Source organism: Colias eurytheme, chromosome 12 (assembly GCF_061535395.1).
Source record: "Colias eurytheme isolate Ceu_HAF_F1 chromosome 12, ilColEury1 Martin Lab GWU primary, whole genome shotgun sequence".
Classification (NCBI taxonomy): domain Eukaryota; kingdom Metazoa; phylum Arthropoda; class Insecta; order Lepidoptera; family Pieridae; genus Colias; species Colias eurytheme.
The window spans coordinates 6,234,905-6,256,456 of NC_142991.1; the positions used below are offsets into that span (position 1 = coordinate 6,234,905).

At 32.2% G+C, this 21,552-nt stretch overlaps 1 protein-coding gene across 1 annotated transcript in view; it reads right to left on the reverse strand.

Moving 5' to 3' along the window:
* Arl4 (ADP ribosylation factor-like 4) overlaps positions 1–14,675 on the reverse strand; it is a 40,301-nt gene extending 25,626 nt beyond the window's left edge. The window contains exon 1 of the mRNA XM_090107758.1: positions 14,210–14,675. The gene's annotated coding sequence lies outside the window, so the exon portion shown is untranslated. The remainder of the gene's footprint in view (positions 1–14,209) is intronic.
* Between the last annotated feature and the right edge of the window lie 6,877 nt (positions 14,676–21,552).

The following is a 21,552-nucleotide window of genomic DNA, read 5'->3' on the forward strand; positions in this document are numbered from 1 at the left end:
TTCATTTTCCTTACGTGTTACGAAAGGCTTTCCTTATTGAGTGAGTGTGAATAACCTCATTACATAAGCGTCGTATTTACACGTATTTCTATTCACCTAATAAGTTCGGTATGACCTCATACTGAGATGAAGAGGCGACACTGAGTTCATTTATGGGCTTGACCGCAAACAGTTTACACATAATCACACATCTTAAGTCTTAAGATATAACAGAACCAAAATAGGTTAGTAAATGTGAACTTGTAGGTATGTAGGGACAAATCATATAAAATGATCAACGTGATAAGAAGTTTATTTTACAGACAGATGAAACCTTTAATTGTTCTTGTTATACATGTATAAGATCTTTGCATTGTAAATAAAATTCATGAATCCTTCGACGAACATTAACATTGACAATGAATTTGATCGCAAAAACATCGCCGGCTATAATGCTACGAATAAGAAAATTGGCGTATCATATTCAATTCAGCTGTATAATGAAAAAATCTGGTTACAAGTAAAATCAATAAACATTGATATTGTGGGGTTTCGAAAGTAGGTCAACGGGACGGGAAGTGTTACATTGTTATTTGTTACCGGGATTAAGGGTGATTAAATGTTACCATTTATAACAATCCATTTATCGTTATAACCTCTATTAAAATAGTTTAATTGGAATTGTTTTATGGAAAAACACCCAGGTCGATAATAATAACATAATGTGGTATTTACACCCTTTATGAAATATAAATGTAGCAGTAAAATATGTAGGTACAAATTTTTTTGTTGATCCTCAAGAGACTGATGAAAATGTTAGTCTGAAGGAGGCAAGCTATAAATTATTACCAACAAAGAATGTTTTATTTTTTTAATATAACCCTGAAGAATGCACGCCTACAATGCCGAATTTTAGTAGAAATATTGAAGTATTCAGCAACATTGTGTACAAAATCTGAAATAGGTAGGTACATCTCGCAAGCACTTAACACATTTAGCGTCATACAATTTTTGCTAGGAAGTAGGGGAGACCGAGGGGAGTTGAAACAATTTTCACGTTTTGTTTGATATAACTCATACTATTATCAGAAATCTGATGGTACTGGTATCAATCGATAGGGTATTCTATACACTTCCGAATGGTTAGCATAAATAAACGGTAAGAGTTAAAGATGGTGGTTAAAAATTGACTTAATCGTAACAAGTCAACTTGTTTCAATTCCCCTCATACCGAGGTAAGATGAAACAGAGGTCGAGGAGAGTTGAAACATAATGATTTTGGGGAGTAATAGGAGCTGCAAAATAAAAATGATGATTTAATTCAAAGGTTTTAATTAAAACTTATATTTTCAAGTAATCAACGACTTTTATAAGTAATATTTTAATGACATTTCAGTCAAGTAGGTCTAATACAAATAATAAACACCTAAATAACCAAAAATTAACATGCGTAACATCAATTATAATCAGTCAAATCAACAAAATGTTTTACATTTTTATAAAACTAAATCTTTGACATAAAATAGTTAATAATCAGTCGTTTTTTAAGTATGTATTACAATCAGTACCTACTATAAACTATTTAAGGAACAATAATCTACAAAATGTCAAAGACAAAGTTCTCCACCAGCACACGTTTCATGAGCCCACAATTGGCATTTCAGACATTGAGCCCACTTTTCTTTGGATCTATTATTTGAATATGATTCCATACAGCAAATACAGCAGGATTCCTCTTCTTCTTCATCACTATCTTCGTTTCTTGACAACCTTAACCTTTTTAGTTTTACAGCCTGGTTTTAAACTTATTCTTGCTTTATTTCATCCAGTAGGCATGCTTAAACAAATAAACACATTAAATCAACATTAAAATCCGATAATCTTCGTACTTTTTAGCTATAATCAGATATTAAATTGAAAACAAGGAGAGTTGAAACAGTCTGTTTCAAATCACCTCGGTGAGCAAAAACCTCCCAATTTTTATTCAAATCACGACCAAGCAGTAAATACACAGAAATCAAATTTACCAAGTATATTTCAAGAATCAATAGATAATAAGTTTTTAAAACGTATATAACTCAACCCAAAAAACAATACCAATATTAAAGTACGAGCATCGTAAAAAATCATGAAATACTTACTTTTTACGATTTTCGGCACATGTCATTCAGAACTACACAACTGCACAACTGACGTCATCGGCATGAACTGACGCGATAGCTGGTGGCGGGAGTTGGTTAAAAAAGACGTTGCCAGATCGCTAACAGTTTTAAGTTCGGAGAAATCGAGACTGTTTCAACTCACCTTTGTTTCAAAACCCCTCGGTCTCCCCTACGCCTGCGGCGGCACACAATGCTGTGACAAAGGAAGTTTGGAAGATGAGTTGACAGAAACGTAAAACCCCTGTCTGTCTATTTGCAAGTGAATTTTTATTTTCTTTTTTCAGACTCCGCTGCCTATGAATGAGTAAAGCTGTTAAGATTCATGATTGTTGAAAAGATAGCCTCGGAATAATTGTAGCGCCAAGTCGAAGCCTGAAACTGATTGAAGATTGCTGGAAGTTTTATCAGTTACTGTTATTACAATTATTTATAATATTGGCGATATCGATTATTACGGTATTTTTTATTTTTCATTATTATATCAACTTGATTGTTTTAAAATAGGAAGGAAAATAGCAATTCATTTATTCATACCCGTGCGTTTATTTAATTTATTAAATACATGCAAATTATACAAAAGAGTTTAACGTTTACGTAGAATTTTCCTTACAGTGAATAAATTATTTTATACTTTTATTTTTCATCTTTTCAGGTCAACGTGAATTATGGTAAGAGATTTGAATAAAGGGATTTGCATATCGTGCAGCCGAGCGGTCAAGTGTAATTTTATAAAGAAAACAATAATTTTTACGAGGAGTCCTTTACACAATTTTTAAAAGGAGAGGTAAATTTAGCGTGCATTATGTTAAATACGAGAAAACCTACAAGAAACTATCAAAAACTACGAAGACTGAAATTAAAACACAGGTTTTAGGCACCTTCAGGGAACCAAATCAACAATACGCCCAATGCAGATAATTTGTAAGCTGTTTTTTCCGCCTCATATTACCGAATAACTAACCATAATGGGATCTCTGTGATCTGTTGTTTTCGAATGAAATACAATGTCACCGTAAATATATATCAAGTAGGTAGATACGTAGGTATTGTTTGAAAATATTTGAAATTCTTTACATCCCACTGAAGGATGATAAATAGAGATGCGAAGCCGTGACTACTTAGTTATTTACGTTGTTGACGCGTGCCAACAATTCGATTGAAAGGAATCATTACGTTGGGAATGTCTGGAAGGAACGCATTGCAACGCTATAACGCTATTACGTTACCATGGATGCACTTATACCGTTACACGCATTGAAAAATGGATATGCGATAATGTTAGGAGTTAAAATACCGTTGAAAGACCGTTTTACAATAGAAATTAATTATCGCCAATGTTCACTACATTGTTAGTAATGATACTATTCACATTTAATGAGATACTCGAGTGAATTGGTAATGAAATTATAAATTACGTTTTATTGCTCGATTGACCGACATGGAGGAAGAAAATAACATGGTGATTGAGAAAATAACAATGTTGTTGATGATATTATTTTTTCGTGATATTAATTTTTACTAAAACATTATAATCTTATATATCATTTTGTCCTTCGTTCATCTTATAAATTGCAAGTGACATATAATTAGACATACAGTAATTATTAATTCATTAATTAATTAAAGTTCTTATTAGATTTTTATGTTACATTGTATAGACGCTTCCACAACTGTTGAACATCGTGTTCAATGTTTTGATTTCACGCAATCATAATATCATAGAAACGACAGTCACATCAAGATAAAATTTTAGTGGCCCTTGTCATACTTAATGTTAGAAAGTTTAATCCAACGATATCATGTAAATAACGTGCAATGATAAGATCTATATGTAAAGCTCTCAAATAGAGGTTTCGTGAGAATTCGTGGCACATGGTTTGCGTCGAGGTGTGGGTGTGACATAAATATCTACCCTCGACTCTCGATTTAGACGATCTCAATGTCAAATGAACAGTTTGCGGGTTATTTTTACTGGAATCACGTAAAGCAGGAAATGTGTCGTGTTAGTGTTAGGTGTATTCTTCTGCCAAGTTTGTCCCCACATTGATAGACTTCCAGGCATGCCTTTCTTACATTAATGTTATGTGTGGGATTATATAAAACATTTAAAATGTTAAAGCATTCAAATTCTATCTTTATGAAAGGTGCAAATTTCATCCGTACACCTTGGATCTGCATGACACGACATACATATGACGACATAATATATATCGTGACTCGAAAAACAATAAATCTAAAAAATAATCAGAAATGTAGATTTAGGTTTCTAGTCGATGTTCAATATTTATGTGATTCCAACGACACTAAAAGCTTTTTAGATATTGTTTTGCTTTTTTTTTATAGAGACGCATTTGTATTATAAGAAGCACATAATAAAAAAGAGGAACAATGCCATTATCATCCATTGCCACTTAAACACGTCGGACGGCTCCATAACTCGGCCATTTTAAGACAATAGAAGAAGGAAACCTTTTATATCCAGACCAATAACCCTCGTTCAGATGCGAGTCGATGACACATCAATGGAAAGCATGGTTAGTTTCTCTCGTAAATGCTATTATCGGCTCTGTTGTATTGATTGGTTTTACACTTCTATCGTATTATATTGCACGCCTCATAAGCGAAGCGTTGAGGTGGGTACTACTGTCACTTCGCGCAAAACATCTGATTTTTCAAACTTAAAATGTCTTATGTATCATACATTGCACTTGTAAGATAATACATACACACACATATTAAGAAAAAACACTATTTTTAACATTCATGATATTTTTGATGTCATTTTTGTTATTTAAACTAGTTAAAAAACAGTTTAAAAAAGTTCTGTCTTGGACGTCCGTGTGTCTGTATGTGCGGAGGATTTTCTTGTTAACACGATAGCGACCGAAATACTTTACTAATCGAGTCTTTTTTTTTCTCTTACGCTTGAGTACCTATGCTCAGGAATAGAACCCTTTCATTTTTCAGGGTCTGATTCGATTTGGTTTAATTGATATTAAATAAACAAAAATAATAATTAATAAATAATTATTAAAAAAAAATTATGAGGCGTGCACTTTTGGATTTTCCAAACCTATTTTAAATTTAGACCGGTCGCACGTTATTGCAAAACTTCTGTTTGACGTCCCGGTAATTTACATAGGTATTCCATTTTAAGCGAAAACCTATAATTAACTTTTAATGTATCGATTTCTTATGTAAAGAGGGCATTTTAAAAGGTTATTTAGCTATTACCTAGCTTCTAGTTATTATTCTGTGCTATTACTACAAAAGAGTACTTCCAGAAACTGTGTAATTAACGAACAATTTATTTAGCAATATCTTTAATAACAGTTTTATGAACACAAAACTATAAACACTTATTTTAATTGCAAGAGGTTCCAATAACCGAAATCGAGGTCTGCCCACACAAAAGATCATAGCGGTTCGTTCCAAATGTGCATCATCTAGCTAAGCAATTATATCGTACAGTCGTATGTTTGTCTTAAATAATTGCCAGCTCGTTTACAATGTGGAGGCAAATGATATACAAATGGCCAAGTGCGTCCTTGGGAATCCCGAGATACTTCTAATTTATGGTACTGCTGTACAGTCCTTGTATATGTGGAGTGATAAAGCAGTCATAAAGTTAATGATAATGATGCGGTTATGTATGCTAAAATTAGTTATTCTATTTAATAAAATTACTTAGATCTTAATGGACTTAGTTTTTAATGGAGTGTTTACTTACTTGGTAATTGTTAAAAAGTCTGCAATAAATCATACATCATAATATAGGAAAAGAATGCAAATTTCATTACTTACATAAGGCATAGGTAAATAATGTAAATTGTGTAAGATTTTCTGTCATATAAACGGTATCAGGTACGAGTACATTACGAGTATGATTACGTATATTCGTTATTCATCAATATTAAAATATGTTCTAGTTGTTTTGTAAATCGTTATTATAAAAGTTGCCAAAATATTTAACAAGTTATATAAAATATTACTTTGACAATTTTGTCGTCCGTTTTGTACGTGACTTGAATGTTAACGGTAAATTAAAATAAAATTGTATCTCTACCCTCGGGGTATGTTACAGAATATCGGTGATATTATTAAAAATATCAAAACTTTTAGTAGAAACAGCAAGCTCATCTATTATCTATATGCTATTTGTTGATTTTTTAGTTTCTGCTCTTTTTCTCATTAAAGGTATTGAGAAATCTTTGATTTCTATAACAATATTCACAGCGTCATGAATTTTTTAAAATCACGATTCACGACTGCGTTCAAACATGTATGATGACTTGTAAAGAAAATTATTTATCTTGAATATACAGTTAATAAGCACCAACAAGTACTCGGTAATTATTACGGTAATAAAATACAATAATTATAATAATTTCTAAGTATTATGGCACACAACAGAGTGTTATTTATCTTATATTCAATTTCATACGCGATGAAAGTTAATTAGTTTTTATTTACATTTTTGTTTGAGTAACAATTACAATTTCGCGTATGATGCTGCTTACAGTAGGTATAATTATATGCCTTATAATCAATTACGTAATAATAAAATTAACGCAGTATACCTAAACTTAGATAATTTTGGTTATGTAGGTACGTAAATATGAGTATTCTGAAGTTTATTGATATCTGTACCTATATTAAGTCTGTATGTTACAGACGTTTCTAATGAAATGTATACTTTTAGAACCATGTGAACGCCCTCAAGCTTGGTGCAGTTAATTTTTATTAATTACACGTCTTACCATTGCCTTACGTGACTGTCATTCTAACAAGTACTCAGCCAGGAAACGGTATATAAATAAGGACAGCGGTCATTATTTAGTTCGCTTCGTTAATTTGATCAACGAGGTTTGCATATTAAGGTCCTCTTATATTTGGCAATAGCAATTAACTTTCCAACGATTGACCCAAGCATTAACATTTACAAGCTTCTTTTATTAGTGTAGATCTTGTGTTTAGATATTTTTAGATACCACTGTGTATAAGCATTAAGCAGTGAAAGAGAACAGGCGCAGATTGCGTCAAAACAGATCGACGTCGTTATATGGACGCTCTATGTGACGAATAATCTTATATATAAAAATGAATCGCAAAATGTGTTGGTAAGCGCATAACTCGAGAACGGCTGAACCGATTTCGATAATTCTTTTTTTATTATATTTCTTGAAGTACGAGGATGGTTCTTATGTAGAGAAAACGTAAATATTATGTACCACGGGCGAAGCCGGGGCGGACCGCTAGTAGAATATAATAATTATAAAATACAATTCAATAAGTTGCTCTTCAATATTGCGTACCTGATTTTTCCCAATTAAATGAATCATGGTTGTAACCGGTCGTGTTCTTACTAAAAACTTATTTTTATTAGATATACTTTGATACCTATGACCTTTTAATATCTCGTGATACATACATTCACGTTGGATGTATAAACCAGTTGTAACCAGCTTGTTATAAGAATAGGTGATTGATTAATCTAAATACACAATGAATATGTTACATAATACCTATTCTCATAAATGTAGAGTGCTTTCATAACTATTGAATAATAATATCGTGATGGTAACTACTTCGATGGATAGACAGGCGGCCATATCTTTCAAGTCTGAAAATATAAGCAGTGATTTCTTTATTTACGTTATTGGTTCGATATAAATGTTTAGTCTATACAAACAAGGAAAAAATATCCAAAGAAATTAGTCATGTAAAGAAATGTGATAATACATTAGATGATATTTCATTTAAAATATGAAACTCATACAATATGATTGAAAGTTTCCAGACAATATATAGACACAGACAAAGAACGTAGAAAGTTATATTTTTACACAAATACAAATCCTTGTGAATTCGAGTCGTAAGCCAGAAATAAGTAACGATACACATTGTTTGAATCTTATAAATTATCACAAGGAAAGTACATTAACTCTACAGTCTGAAGAGATAGCTGTATGTTTCTGTATAATAATTATTTCTATTTCGGTATTTTTATATGGAATTTATTTTGATATATATATTTAATTGAACTACCTATATTAGACTGCTAGACACTTCGTTTAACATAAATTTATAATCAACTAGTGGTCCGCCCCGGCTTCGCCCGTGGTACATATTTACGTTTTCTCTACATAAAAACCATCCTCGTACTTCAAGGAATATAATAAAAAAAGAATTATCGAAATCGGTTCAGCCGTTCTCGAGTTATGCGCTTACCAACACATTTTGCGATTCATTTTTATATATAAGATATAATATAGGAATCGTGTTCAAATGAGATCAAAGAGAACATTCAAGTAGATGAAAAGGAAGCAATTAATTCATTTATTATCTAATACTATGTGAAATAGCAAATATTAATTATGTAGGTACATATAAAATCAAAGTCGATTTCAATATGTACATTATTATTAATATATTATATTCGTTCTAAGATATCATGACTCATATTGAGCATAATATTTATTTATTTTTTGTGGTATACGTTCAAGAGAAAGTTATAACTTTACATCACAACGGTACGATTATAGTCATCGGAGATGAAAATGCATTGCACAACGATCTTATGCGTGAGAACGACGTGCCTGAAGAGTTTAATGAAAGGATTGAATGAAGTGATATAATTATTACTTGAACACCATAAATGGGAATATCATTTCCATCACTCGTCATTACAATGTTATAATTGGAGAAGTTGTGATGTTTCTAATAGTTTCCTAACTAATGTTGATCGTAGAGTATGAGTAGCTCGAATGGTAGGGGTGAAATTTTGAATTCATTACTTATAACTTATAATAATAACTTTTAGTAGGTATACCTAATTAATAGCTATATAGTATTGACTGCTTTTAATTCAATATTAACCGTGTAACCTTTTTTAGATGTAATATTTGTGGCGTATTTTATGAAATATCGGAAAAGTTGAATACCTCAAATTAGATTGCTCTTCCCATATCATATGGAAGTCAATATAAAAGCGGAATAAAGGAATCGACAACGACCCTCTGTTTGATACTCAAATATTTATAGCAAAGGGCATTGAAGCAGGTACCTGTCTGCCGAATATACCTTTGTGTGTTGCAGGCACGAATAAATGCGGGGTCTTCATGTTATTTTGTGTATTATTTTTTTGCCACAATTAGAAACGTGGAATCAGACAGATAAGGTACAAAGGTATCTAAGCTGTTGTTTTGGGACTTCAAAATTGAACGCACCGGTGTTTTATGTACCTCTTTATTTTGGTAGGCGTCATCTTTTAAATGACTTCTTGAAATGACTAAAGTCAATTTGTTTACGACATAATTCCACCTATCCCCTATTGTAGTCTAGCACGAATAAATATTGGTTAACAAGTTTTCGTAGCGTCAATAACGATATGATAAATAACACTCATACGTCTTGATACGTCGATAAGTTCAATTCATCGAGAAGATGACCTCGATGAATCAAGTTATTAAAATGGAAATACAAACTAACTCAGATCACACACATAGATACATATGTAGAGATATGTATCTATGTATATATTATTTGGTAACACCTGTTTAACAATGGTGGAAGTAATTATTTTAAATTTTAGCAAAAACATTACTCAAAGTTTCACGGTTGTGTTAAAACGTGACCAATCAAACCAATAATGTTCTATTGTTCGGTGTTAATCTCATGTGACTTCCAGTTCGATGTAGCTAGAATGTTCTTATCTACTAACTTCTGTACTATTTGATGCTTTTTGTATACCTTTATAATTTGCTTCAGTATTCAGACTACTAATATTAGATATTCCACATTTGCTCGTATATTTCCCAGGAATGTTATCGTGATTTTTGATAATTGTATATGTATAGTATCTTAACATACAACATTCAATTCATAATATTCATATTCATTCCTTGCTCGAGTTATACTCCGGTACCGGAGCTTTGTGTTATTTGAAACCATAATAATTCATCTGCATACAAATATAAGTCAAATCAGGTCAGTAGGTTTGAAAGAGTTGCAGACATCCATCTTCCGATCCATACAAACTTTCAGCTAGGTACCTATTAGTAAGATTGATAAGGAATTTGCTTTGCATCTTGCGTCTGGATTTGGATCACAGCCAAGAGAAGATGAAGACAAAATCTAATGGTAAATTAAAAACATATGCTCCTGATAATATGCCCATGTTTAAAAGCAGTATAATTAGACATTTCTGGTCGAATCCTGCATTTCATAAATTTTAGACACATTATAAATTTATTGTATTTCAGATACCTTGTGTTGTTATCCACTGGGATGACTTGAGATTTTTTATAGTCTAATTGTATTGAATGGACGTGACAACTCCGACTGCTCTAATGGCAGCGAGGCGTGGTCTTTGGACCATTGCGTGGGAATACAGCTTAATGTACGCATAATGTTCTCTGTGATATGGGCACGACTCGATCATACGACTTAACTATTTCACACACATTTAGTCTTAGGTGTAAAAACGTATGCTTTATGTTGTTGGGCTTCGTATTTCACCTTGGACACGCGAGTCAATACGAGAAAGTGGGACAAATGTTTATTGTTTTTACAAGCGATGATAATGTTTACAACATCAATTATCATAGTGCTAGAATAGTAGCGCTTTCTTTGTTCAGGGTAAGATTGAAATTCAAAGAAATAAAGAAAAAAGTTTAATAATGTTAAAATCCACATGAAATCATGGAATTAGGTAACTTCAGTTTCAATCTGAACCTCAAATTGCAACCGCGGATCGATATGCGTTTTTGTTCAGTACATATAGGGAGAATATATTCAAAGGGCTTACTCCAAGATTAAATTGTTAATTACATAAAATTTTACCTTTTTTACGGGATTCATTTTATACGCTCAGGTCTGGTGTTACTATTTTAAGTCAGTCTTTATATGCAATTTTAAAAAGAACAAAGCTATCCATATACTAACATAGCAATATAAAAGACCTCATTTCCACTTTTCAAACAGAAAAAAACAATCAATCAAACGGACAGTCCACTACAAACGTGTACTCGATTTTACGGATACTATAACTGGACATTATTGCTTTAGATTTCTTACGGTAGTTTAAAATAGATCTAAAGTCCGTTAAACATTTGTTTGATGTGTTTAACATGGAACATCCGTTAGGTAAACAAAATGTTAGAAGGCCTGCATGAAATGTTACAGAAAAACGTGTATAAAAGGAAAAAAAAGGCGGATAGAGCCTGGAAGATTAGTGGTACAGAATAACATGCTCGGACGTATGGCTGGTTTGATTCATTTTTCATTCGAATTTGTATCGTATTTTAATATTATGTGTATATTCTTAGATGTTCTACGAATATGTACCGAAGATAGATAGTTTAAGAGATAAACTGTATTAAAAATAATGTAAAGAAAATAGAAGATCTTAAATTAGTACTAAATAAGTAACAATATATACATATTTCAATATATCACCAAATTAAACATAAACAAGTACATTCACAATTTAATATGTCCATACCTCAATCAAGCGTTTATTTACATAAATTACAATAAATTTTGAAATAGCCGCAATTAAAGAAGACATATAAAACCGGCTTGAAATGTTAACAAATAATAAATAATAGGTATTATTTATTTTGTTCTATTGAACAAAAAGGTTAACCTTTAAATTATATTTATTTAATTTATATTTAGTCGGTAATAATTTTTTGGTAGGTAGAGGTCCTTACTGGAACTTGGGTGAATGTATTTTTTGTTTCAATCAAAACAACCCATTCCTTTATAGTTTATATGTTATCCGACGACTAGTTAATAGTAAATCATGTACATATATATGTGTATTATATAGAATAAGAACATGCTACTGGAACCAATAAGATGTTTTCATATTTAATAATTTTGCAAATTGTCCAAGATCTTTAAAATAATTCGACAATAAAAAAACTTCTTCGTTTTGTTTTCCTCACACTGGCCAAAGCCATAAATATTCCAATCATTAATACATATTAATAACTTCATATACAAATCTTAAGAATGTCCATGATTCATTGATTTTAAGTTAGGAATGTTTGACCACAAGATGGTCCTTTTAAAAACTTAAGGGCATGAATCAGGATACAGGTATGCGTGGAGATACATACAATCGTCATATTGTTTATCAGAAACATACCATAAGTATATGTTTAACAGGCAAATAAATTGTTGATCTATAAGTGAAGCAAGTTTGTTTTGTTTTTCCAAAAGGGATTAATTGCTGAGCCGGAAAATTTTACAAGTCTAATTTTGTAAGTTGTAAACATGGTCATCGTATAATCAAAGACAGACATAACGTTCTTTAGGGTTCTAATAATTAAGAACTTCTAAGGAAAGATTTTATGAGCAGGCAATTAACATTGAGAAAAATATAGTGTAAAATACTTAATTTGCATTAAATAGGTACATCTTTAAGTAATTAAACGCCAGATTATTAAATTATAATAGTGTGAATAATTACGATCGATATTACGTTGATAATACAACATTCTAAGTCTAAAATTTCATATTTCATGACGATTTTTGATTAATTACCAACTCTCGAATCTCAAGAAATATTCGCATAAATGTTTCTTCGATTACGCGTAGAAAGTGTAAGCATTGATCAGTAAAAACACAATACAGCAATGATTGTTTCAAGATTCCTCTCATTCATTGAAAGGAATCGAAAGGTTAAAGTTATAAACGCTGCAAATCATTGCTTTGAAGGACTTTCTTTCAAATGATCAAAGAACTTAGTTATCGATAAAGGCTGTCCCATTGCATTCATTCGTTCAATTATAATGATTAAAAAGTAATAAATTCCTTTGACTGTCTCGCCTGCCTTTGATTAAAATGCACTTTCTTTGAACTTTAAAGTGCTTTAATCGAACCGTTCACATGGTACATGGGATGTAGAGAAGATTTAAACAAAATTTCAATGTGTGCGTTTAACGGCCAGGTGGCAAAACTGGTTGCCGGCCCTCCACTTCGCCGTCAGGTGTGTTCGCCAACTGCAATTCCAGATTTCTTACATTCGCTCAACATAATACGAAGACTATAATACCCAGGTCTTATAAAAATAATGAATAACATCTGCTCTGAATGCATTGTTTTGATTAAATATTACCAAGTACGATAAGATCTTCTATTCAAAGCGGTTTTATATACAATGCTGAAATTTATACTCCAAAGATTTCTTCGTAACTATAGCAAAATAAACATGCTATGTATTTCTTTTGTTACTCTCTCTCTTGTGCGTCTACTAAAATAAACAATGACGACAAATAAAATAATATTAGAATATGTTGGTATTTTTAGCGATGTTATGATTAGTTAAGTCAAGAATTGTCAGCTTGTCCTTAAAAATAATCTGGAATTCTCGGAGTTGTGTTGATATAATTACAGTGATCTTCCTTGATACTCAACTTTCTCAAGTGCGTCATGACTCATGTCTGCTTTTAATTTTGATAATAAATTTCATTTGAAGCAAGCGCAAGAGCACGAAATTAAAAGAAAAATGTTGTGATGAAGAGATTTTCTAGTTAATTGTTAGTTAATTGAATATCTGTACTATGTCGTGTGCGCTTTTACGTCTATTTTTTAATCTATTTTATAACAATGTTCCTACTAATCTTTCTAGTCTTCTAGAATGATGTTATCATGTTATCAAGAGGGCAAACATAACAATGGCAAGAGATAGACATGAGTTAGATAAGGGCGATCTAATGAAACAAAGATGCGACGTCTGTTGTGTTTATCTAAATTCTCTCTAACTACGTCTTGCATTATGTTATTACGAAAAGTGATCGTGCTGTAATTACTATCACCTTTCTTATCAATTTTATTATATAACAAAAACACGCTTCTTACTCGAGTGTCTCAGTATTGAAATACATTACTATACTGAATGATCATTTGCATTCAATGTGGTTCTTTCTTTTGTTGTCGTTCATCTACTGTGCTGGTAAAAAGTCATTATTATGCTTAGTGCAGCCTTGAAGCTTACTAGATAATTATATGTGAACTCGCTGTATTTATTTTCATTTTTCTGTTTATTATAAACTCACCGTGATGTTATTACAGCTCTTTATGGTCACGGTAGGTCCAATCAATATGCAACCGTGGTGTTAACCGCACGGTAAGTGCTCTCAGTTTCTCTCTGCTTGACATCCACTTGGTTATTGATTTGCATGCCTTCCTCTCTTCCTGTGATCACTAAACTTCACGTTAGAGGTTCAATAGCAAAACACAAACCACCGTGATATATGAACGGGACAATCGAGCGTTTCACTTGTCAATAAGTCACTCAGGTACTTATCTAAGATAATGTATAATATTGTCATAACATCAGTACAAAAATCTTAAATACGTATGTAGGCCGACGAATTTCACTTCAAAGTCGTATTGATTGTGGTCGGATGGAATAAAACAATGGTGAACACAGCCAAAACAATGCAACAACGCGAGGCGCGCACCGCACGTGCCGCCTCGCTCGCGGGCACCTCAGTACTGACGGATCCGCGGTCGGATCGGATCACGCGCGACGGGGACGACTAGACGCGTTCGGAGTGCGTCGGAGCGAGTTGCTAAAGATTGCCATGCGATGCATTCGCACGCCCGATGAATTTGGCCGTCTGAACAGAGCAAGGTGAACCATGGTGGTTTATTTTCAGTGTGACGTCAATGCTCTGTCAAAGCGACAAGCGTTGCTCTTAAACAAGCTCTACTTAAAACTGTAGGCACTTGAAAGGTCGCTAGACTGTTCCTAGCTTTGTAAACATTAACGCTTACAGCAATTTCACATTGGCTAAAGGGTAACCATAATTTGTATGAACTTTAGCTGTAACTAATCGTACTTTAATACCTTCAAATTGGCTTATATAATGGATGGCATAAGCCCCCCAAAATAGGACAGTCAATTTAATTCATAATTTGTTTATTATAAATTACCTAGATCATAACTTTTTCATTGTTTGGAGATCTATTTTATGTAAACCCATATATTATTATAATAATCACATAAATTCATTATATTCCAGCTAGTGACAATAAATCTACAGCATCGAGGTGATAAATCATAACCATCATAACATAACGAGAACATTTGATTGATAAAGAGTGTAACGTAAACATAAAATGATTGAGTAATGTTTATGCTCTTTATATTTTACGACGATAATAACTACAGAGACACTATTCTTTGTACAGTCAGCATTGTTCGCGCCAAGCTGTCGACTCTTATCAGTAATGGCGACATGTTACCAGCGTTATCTCCACAGATTATTAACTGTTTGCTTGTACATTACACATAAACAGGAAAAACGTTATGTACGAAAAATTCATCTAAAATTTTGTATTTATTTGGTGATGCAGTTTAATTGGTTCGTGCCCAATATATAAGAACGTTTGTGTTTCTAATAAGTAATTACAATTTTCAAATAAAAAAGATATAATTATGAGATATATCCATAGTTCCTAACAGATTGATATAAATTGATGACAAGTGGCAACTAATCGTTATACGAGGCATCTGATTGTTTCTTTGCTTCACCGGAAGAAAAAAATACTGCATTATTATTGACTTCAATATGGCCAAGATTGATTGATTTGATTCATCAACGTAGGCGTATTTGATCTGTCTTTCAGAATGGAACATCTGTAGGCTTAGAAATGCCAGTATTTTTGTTTTAATAATTAATCAGGCTAATAACAGGCAGGCCATAAATCGTTCTAGGTTTTTACAAATCTATGTTAAAGAAGAACGATGCATAATTTGTACCTAAAGCCTTAATAAATAGTCAGTTAGACTAATCTAATCTCATACTTTTCTTCTTATCATCATTTTTAAATTTGAAAGACTCAACAACATCGGTAGGTACATAAGATTTTTCAGGTGAGAAATATCTTCACAAGATCTAAACGTATTTATACGACATAAAATTTGTCACGAAATTCAAAATAGATCAGGATTAATTGAGGTAGGGAGTGACTCTCATGAAAGTTATTTTCGTAATACAATTGGCGTTTAAACCGATAATAGATGTAGGGGAAAAACTAAACCACTATATCATGAGGTTTCTTTAAGCATTAGGGTGAGCTAGAGGGTGAGGGTAGAACCCCGACTTGTTAGTTGTGACCAATATGTCAAGTATTCATGATTTATATTTACCAAAGGAAATTAGCTGTAAACGTTGCCTAGCAACAAATAGCAAACTTTCGAGAATTAAGTGAAAACTAGAATTTTATACTCCATAAATGGCTACTTGCAATATTGCAACTTGCAACGGTAAATATGCATGGAAAATAGAACAACTGAAGTATTTTGATTTTAATGATCTGAATGAAATTTCCTTAATTTATAAAACAATAAAAAAAGAATTAAATAGAATTTTAAGTGGTCATTTGAAGAACGAAGGTACTTAATTTGTGAAAAGGTTTATTTTATAGCGCCAATTTTACCATTTAAATAAAGGTTTACGGGTAGAAAATGCTATGTAGGTTACAGTACGGTTACAGTATTCACAACTTTAGCCATTTAATTATCAAGAACATGGCGTTTATTGCACTCAGGAACGGCTATTTTTTAATCTGTATAAGTAAAAGGAGTATAAGATATGTACTTTCTTTCTGTTTTAATTCAACCTGGATAAGTTCGTGCGAGAGGGAGTGCATATATGTAGGTACCATTATACATAATATGCGCCCCCTTAGAAGTGTTACTTAGAATACCCCTAGAAGTGTTAAATTTCAAACTACATTGCAATCAATTGATTAGTATCAATAATTATATTCAATGTAGTTATTTTATGTTAAAATTATACAACTACTTTTCATTTCAAATAAAAATTATTAAATATGAACCTAGTACTTAATTATGATTGATTTTATCTATTTATGCTCAGAGCAGGGTATAGGTTTTGGAAATGTAATCTTTAAACTAAATGACTTTATGAGGTCTTAGAATAAATCCTTTTAAATCGTTTCAGCAACGGTAAATGGTGAATGAGCTTAACCTAATTAAATGTAGGCTAATGCGCACTTGAAGGTTTAAATTTTGCTTTAACAGTAAATTGTTTACATTTGTAGTGATTGACAGAATCCCCTTTATGATGTATCGCCTATATTGCACAAAGAAAAGAATATAAAAATGGACGTGTGTGCCGAGCACACGTGTTAGAAGTGAAACTTCTTTGACAAGATTCAGAGATACCAAAATCTTACTTTTTGACTGACTGGAGTAATCCATGACGTGACGGTATTGCCATGACGCGACCTTGAAAGTTTACTCTCAACGCACCTAAATTAGTTACACTTCAAAACAAAACATGGTCGGAATTAAGACGAACTATACAAAAATGCATTTAACCATAATTTTAAGCGACGAAATAGCTTCTAATGGTACAGTGGTATTTATAAAATTAGTTCTCAGTAATGTCGAAAAAAGGCTCTTCGTGTGAGGTCCCATTTTTGGTAATTAAGGTCTACAAATCACTAGTATCCGAGCGATTAAACATTAACAAATTAGAGTGACCTCCGTTGTTCTTACTTCCTCAATAGTTTTTATTTCCAAATATCTTTTACCTAATTTTGACAGTTTAATTTGATCAGAACTCTGAAAAATTAGTAAAATACATATTAAATATTGCATAAGTAAATCACATGGATTTCATTTCATTAATGTACCTAATTTCTGTAATATTATGTACTTTAATATTTTGTCGGTTATACTAATATCGACCGTAAAGTGTTCGAGTTGCTTTAAAAAGAGATGAACGATATCTTTAGAAAATGAAAATGTTATTTTATAGTTTTATGATTCCCTAGCTATGTATTGACTGTTACAGTCAGACTGTATAATATATTACCTATGTAGGATTAACAAATCCAATTATGAACTCGACATAATCATTACATAATTTACACTAATTGTTTACAGCCATTGATGAAGTGATTTAATTAGGTAAATATTTTATTCTAGGAATTCATTCAAACTGTATTTAGATTCATTCATTTAAAAGTTACAATGATTACTTTACTACAGACTGACATTTTAAGTATAGACTGAAATGGGAACAGTGGCAGTTTAGTTAAAGACTTTAAAGTGTTAAAAAAAACTGATATCCCTTGAGAAAAAAATAATCCCTTAGATATATTCATATTATATTTCCATTGTATCGAAAAGTTGATAATTAATCTCATCTTATATCGGGATCAAATTTTGTAGAAGCGAATTAATCAATAGGAGATATTTTAGACGAAACTAATTATGTATGATCCCAATTGTACGAAGACAATGACGCACTTAGGTTAATGTAAATAATGTATCCCTGTTCCCTCCACTATAAACGGATGAGATAAGGTAAAATATATTATGAATGTACGCAGACCCTTTGTTGTCAAAACCGTGACTATAGCAACGCAAAGCCTCTCTTATAATATGATACTCTTCCCCTTTTAATTATTCTGAATACGGTGTTTTGTTGTGGTTTTTCATTGAATGAAGTAAAAATGTAAAACACTTCACGCGTCACACTTTAAATGCGAGAAAAGGGACAAATGAACATGTTTAGAGTTTAACATTGAGGTAACGTTGTTTGAGTACTTCTATGCAGATTCAGGTATAAATAAATATGCTGCAGTACCTATAGAAATTTACCCTGATATAGAACGAAATACGGTCATTAACCTTTGGTAAAAGGAAGCATGATGCCGAAACACGGCCAGGAGTCGACTTAAAAAGGACAAATTGCAAGGACTGATATCTAATCCTATATGTTGTGTATGCGGAATGCTCTGTATGGCTTTTCTTCAATGCAACCGACTCAATGTAAATTGTTTTTTACGGTACAAATGTTAGTGGTTTAGTTAAACGCTAACTTGATACTTAGATCATTATTACTTAATGATCTAAGGCTCGATAGGATCATTTTTAAGTGATAAGGCTGTCAATTATCATGACAAAAACTGACAATGTAAATTGTAAATAGGTAAAGTGTAAGTACTTAAGTACGGTGATTACTATAAGAATGTTGTATATAGCCCATAAATGAAAGGTTTTTCAGCGCTGAATTTTATTCAGAAATCTCTACAAAACTTGCTTTATTTCAACACATGAATGAGGTGCTTTATGCCGTTCATTGAAAGCTATTTTTGCTCTTTTATGTTTTCTATACACATTAAAGTTATTAACGAATCAAAACCAAAATCAGGCTCAAATAGAATAACATAATATTTGATTCGAATTATAGTATTAAAGTAAAAAAGGACTTAACATTAATTTTAAGCATTGCTTTGTACAAGAGTATTTACGTGATTTATATTTCCTGTAATTACTGCAAACATATTATAATAAGTAGGTACTTGTATTCATTGAATTAATTGTTTAAAACACTAGTAAATTCCCTTCGTTGTTTATTATGTAGGATACTACTTACATGAGATTTATTATCTAACGTTGCGTAGCTATTTTTAGACTCAGACCTTCTGTGGGTGGTCCTTGGATCATTTTGCGGCTGACCCTCTTTATTGTTTAGTTTAAATAACGTTGAGGCTTAAGTCATTCATGTAGGTCATTGAAAATTATTTATGAATTGATAAATACGTTATTTATAAATAAATAAATATGGATTTACTTTATGTGAGATTTTAAATTAAATATTACCTATACTCTATAGTCTATAGTATTCAAATTGAGTGATAGAGCCCTTCATCCAGTTCTGCAAGTGTGAAATATTGGGGTGCATTCATCATTACCTCACCACCTAGACATACCTAGCTTTTGTACCTACTAGGGAAATTATTTTCAAAATCGGTTCAGTAGTTCCCGAGATTACTTCCTTTCAATTACACACGCAAGATTGTATGGACAACAACGTAATTATATGTATTTACAACTATATCGAATCTTAGCTAATCTAAGCTGGAGTGCCTCCATGTACCTGTAAGAAAAAGAAAAACCTTTTCTTCAGTAATTACTAGATTCTCCTCATTTTGTCTGAACTTAATTTCGTTTCTCAGGTAACTGGGTCAAGCTCTGCGACGATAATAAAACCTTAACGACGTATTATTTCGTTTAGACGGATCGATTGCGAGTTGCGAGCTTTTTCTGCGAAACTGATAAATATAAATATTAGGGATGTAACGATACATGATTTTGCCGATACGATACCGATACCGATATTTGTAGTAATGTATCGGCGATACCGATACCGATACCGATATCGATGGCTTGGTAGAAAAATAAATAGTGAATTATGCATAAAAAGTTACCAACATTTAGGTAACAGAGACAACTGTTAATCGTATTCTTTTAAATAAAAATGCCAAATCAAAAAACAACAAAACCATTTATTTTAGTATTATTATTTTACGAAGTCAGTTAAACTTTAAGTAATACACATACAATCAGTACCTAATAAAAGTTTACTATAATATTGGTAGAGTTTTTTCAGAAAACAAAGTGCGCACGCGCGGGCGGCCTCCCGCATCGTTCATTGGGCGCGGATTTTTGAATTATTTGATATCAAAAAAATTGGTTGTTTGTAAAGTAGGTTTACGATCGAGATGTTTACGTGATAACATAATGCAGTGGCAGCGCTCGAGATGAAACGGGAGATCGGTCTGTCTCTCTCTCGTTATACCTGCGATCGCGCTCGTGAGGTTTTGGTGTGACACAAGTTTATGAACATGTCACCCGACTAAAACGATTTTAAAAACGTTATCACGTTAAAAATTAAAAAAAATTCAAAATTATTTATTTCTTTCCTTTTCCAAATAAAATGCTTGTGTCAGGAGGTTCCGCTCTTCCTTAACATTATTACAGAAACAGAAATAAAACAATATGAATGAATACAATGCAAAAACATAAAAGAAAAGAAAGAATTTAATAAAAAAATATCGGTATCGGTTGATTTATTATCGGCGATACCGATATATCGGTATCGGTATCGGTATCGTTACATCCCTAATAAATATGAAGAACTCTACAAATCTACAAATTATTGAAATAATTTTGAAACCGGTCCTATTGGACCTAAGATCAGCGCGTTCAAACAAACACACAAATCTTCAGCTTTTTATTAAAATTATAGATGTAAAGTATGATGTATATAGTATACTAGCTTTCCGCCCGCGGCTTCGCCCGCGTTTTCAAAGAAAAACCCGTTCCCGTAGGATTTCCGGGATAAAACCTATCCTATGTCCTTTCTCGGGTATCAAAATATCTCTATACCAAATTTTATGCAAATTGGTTCAGTAGTTAAGGCGTGATTGAGTAACAGACAGAGACAAAGTAACTCTGTCTGAGTTACTTTCGCATTTATAATATTAGTATGGATTGGTCTGCTCCTTCATACTTATAATCTGGATACCACGGGATAACCATAGATTACACACTTGGGTAACTATGGTC